Source organism: Bison bison, unplaced genomic scaffold (assembly GCF_000754665.1).
Source record: "Bison bison bison isolate TAMUID 2011002044 unplaced genomic scaffold, Bison_UMD1.0 scf7180017864268, whole genome shotgun sequence".
NCBI classification, from domain to species: domain Eukaryota; kingdom Metazoa; phylum Chordata; class Mammalia; order Artiodactyla; family Bovidae; genus Bison; species Bison bison.
This window is the reverse complement of record NW_011494840.1, coordinates 1,229,024-1,232,559: the sequence shown is the minus strand read 5'-3', so window position 1 is coordinate 1,232,559 and position 3,536 is coordinate 1,229,024. Positions and strand designations below refer to the sequence as shown.

The following is a 3,536-nucleotide window of genomic DNA, read 5'->3' as shown; positions in this document are numbered from 1 at the left end:
TGATCACCTCTTCCTCTCATTTCTAAGTTGAGTCAATGTCAGGAGCTAAACATCTTCCAGGAACGGAAGCAAACATAGCAACCACCAGTGGAATATTATTTTCTCTATGAGGACATTTTCTGAAACAATGATAAAAATAGCATTGAAAAAATTTTAAATGCCCTATATTTTGCTGTTTACTAAAAATTTTGAACTAATCCGACTACTTTCTTTTCACCCTTATTTGTATGATATGAATATTATATATAGTACTGGCTTTAAAAGGAATAGAAAGGGAAGTACAGACTCTCGGTGACAAGTTAGAGTTGGTAATTACAGCTGACAGTGACGTCTGTCCCTCCTCTACGGACGCATTGAAGAATTCCATGGGGTCGGTAGAGGAGTCATGTATGGCTGGGGCACTCCATTCAATAGAAAATGAACACGCTTATGGTGTGGTAACTAAGAAGTTAGCTGGGGCAATACTGAAATTCTTCTTAGAAAATGGAAACCATAAAAGGGGAGAAAAGCGAAAGAAATTACAAAAGGGAAAAAGCAAAGCAACATGGCTGGGAGTATAGAAGTACACAGAAACGAAGAAAAGGAAAAAGAAATAGCCATGAGAAAACAGAAGTGATTGATAAGCGAGGCTTAGAAAACACATCATCTTTACATTTATTATGGGGCAATCATCAAAATGTAGTTCAGTGTTAAACTGTTTAATTTACGTAGGTGGGGAATTAAAAATATGGAGCTTTAAAAAATGCATTTCAAATGAATTTAGCTCTCTTAAGGCATAAAAATACTGGTTTAAATGTGTCTCCCATGGGCCATAAATGTTGAAAACAGTTTGTTTTTGAAATCTTTAAAAAAGTTTTTGTCACACATGCATACAGCTAAACTGGGGGTTAGAAATCCCGCAAGCTGTTTGCAGGAAATCAAAGTGCTGTCAGATTCTCCTATTATTTTCAGATGTTCCTTCGCCAGCGGTAGCTTCAGAACCAAATGGGAAAACTGATAGTTTATAACTGTATTGGGGTTAGATAAATAAAAGGTGCCTGGTTAAGGGATCTTTTGACTTGAAGTCACTTTAAAATTCAGTGAAAAGAATTGGATAAAAGACCTAAACCTAGGGATATAATAGTGTGTGATCACAAAATACAGCCCAGAGTCAAACACTTGCCTGAAAAAACAAAAAACCAAAAAACCTAGGAGGATTTATTGACCTGGGGATGCTGGCATATCTAGGGACAAAGAAAGCAACACATAATCATTTTTAATTGTATTTTTCACTTTTTTCAAAACTCTTACTTCGTTCAATACTTTGAGTAGGAAAATGAGAAATTCGAGATAGAAGCAAAAATGTAAGTTTGGCTAGTTTTAAAACCTCTTAAAGGTTATTAAATTGTTAAAATATTTATGAAAATAATGCTAACATGAAGATGATTTACTTGTATTAAAGAACAACTTAGAGGCAAATTTTCAAGCTTCCTGTTAAGTAGACTTAAAGCCTTATTTAAAAAAATAGTACTAATTAAATGTAAATGTAAAGTTAATAGTCTATGGGAGAAATAAAACCTGGATGCTTTTATTTCAATTAAAAAGTAAAGTACAATTGCTTTGGGAGAAAAAAATAGTCAAAGAGGGGTAATACTATTTAAAAACTTAAGAGACAGGTCACCACAAGTCTAAGGCAGGTCTGGGACTCCTGCGTTTTCGGGTGGCCATCTGAGTAGTGTGACTCATGCAGCAGCCTCCCTCCTTGGCCTCTTTCCACAGTGAACCAGAAGCCAGTGATGAAAATCACAGGAAAGCAAAACATCAGGAGCTTTCAAGTTCTGACATAGGAACGTGGTTTGCATCATTAGGGATGCCAGACTAAAACTTGCAGCAGGGGTTTTGGTCAGGATGAGAGACAGGTTTAAAAACTACTAGCTGACTCTTCATAGTTGCACTTCAATGAAATGGAAAGGAGCTATCTTCTAAAAATTTTTTTAACATTTAATTTTTTTTTCCCCAGCCTGATTTAATTTCCTCACCTGTGGACCCAGACATTTACAAAACCTATTGCTATGGTTTTAAAATAACTTTTAACTTTAATGATTTTCACCATTATGGATCAATACTACAATTTATTCTATTTTGTCAACTGCGGCAATACTGAACATTAAACCAATTTATCTGTTTTCTAATGCCTGACTTTTCTGAATTCGATAGTGGTTTAACTTTTCTTTCAAATACACATATATGTACATACAATACATATGTATACCTACTATATATATATATATATATATATTCTCTCTCTATATATATATATATACACACACTCTACATACATGCCCCTACACTGAATATGCTAAAAAGTGTCACCTTCACATGTTATAAGGGGCCCCAAAGAGTTCAGGATTTGTAGCGCCGATCTATAGAAAGATACAATATTTAAAATCACAAAATACTTCTGTGGAGTCTGAGACAAAAGCACACAACTCTGTACATCCAAGCATGATCGGAACAGCCTCTCTTGATTAACTTTATCTAAACTGATATAACAGCACAAAATGAAACAGAAATGATGTCCCTTCACAGTCCATCTGTTAAAAAGCCAGTTATCTACCTTCGAATGTCCGCCGCATACCATACTTGGATGACACTTCACAAAGTGAGAAACTCGAAGCCTTTGCAACCAGCCTTCTCTATGTGATGGGAAACAGCGGATAAAGCGGAAACCTGCAAGGCTCTGGGGCGACGTAGCTGTAATTAAGGAAAACCCGGGCCCGAGTTGGCGGAGTCCCGTCTTGCGGAGTCCTCGTCCTCGACGAGTGGGAGGGTCACCCGGGGAGAGACTAATAAGGGCAGCGACGCGCGCCCCGGCCCCACTCGCAGGGCGCTCCGTGCCGCGGTGCTCAGCCTCGCGCTCGCCCGCCCACCGGCCGGCGAGCCCCGCACGCGGCCAAGGTAAGTGCGCGGCGCCGCGACCCCGCGCCCGCCCGCTCCCCCGCGCGCACGCTCCCTCGCGGTTCTGCGTCTCCGCCGCACCCGTTTCCCCAGAAAATCTGAAAGCCGGGCTCCGCTCGTCGGTGGGTCAGGGTGCCTACGGAACGCACACCTGCCATTTCGCATTCCCGTAGGTAGCTGTAGCCCAGGAGGCCGCCCTGTGGGCACGACTGGGCCGCCTGAGCGCGCTGCGTAGATGCTGGTGGGTCGTGTTCGTGTGTGCCCACCCTGCAGGCTGCGGGCTTTATACTTTAGTTCTAGGTGCTTCTGCCGGATCTGTTTGTCTGTGGAGCAGAACTGAGAGCCCTGCTGATGCGGTCAAGACACCGAATACAGAAGGGGAAAAAAAAAAAATCTCCAGGGAGAAACGCAGAAAACAAATCCACTCAAAAGAAACCCGTGCCGTTAGAGCTTTTTTTGTTTGTTTGTTTTCTGTCTAGAGACGTCCCCCGCCTAGAAAGCGAGGAGACAGTGAAGGGGCGTACACTGTGGGGCGCGGGGCTGCGGCGCCGGCTCCCCGCGCGGTTACCGGTTCTGCCCTGCGGCTGCTTCTCCGAGCG

At 42.1% G+C, this 3,536-nt stretch overlaps 1 protein-coding gene across 1 annotated transcript in view; it reads left to right on the top strand.

The window, feature by feature from the left end:
- The first annotated feature begins 2,879 nt into the window (after positions 1 to 2,879).
- The window catches only part of COL19A1 (collagen, type XIX, alpha 1), a 445,162-nt gene continuing 444,505 nt past the window's right edge, over positions 2,880 to 3,536 (top strand). Inside the window, exon 1 of the mRNA XM_010848502.1 lies at positions 2,880 to 2,937. The gene's annotated coding sequence lies outside the window, so the exon portion shown is untranslated. The remainder of the gene's footprint in view (positions 2,938 to 3,536) is intronic.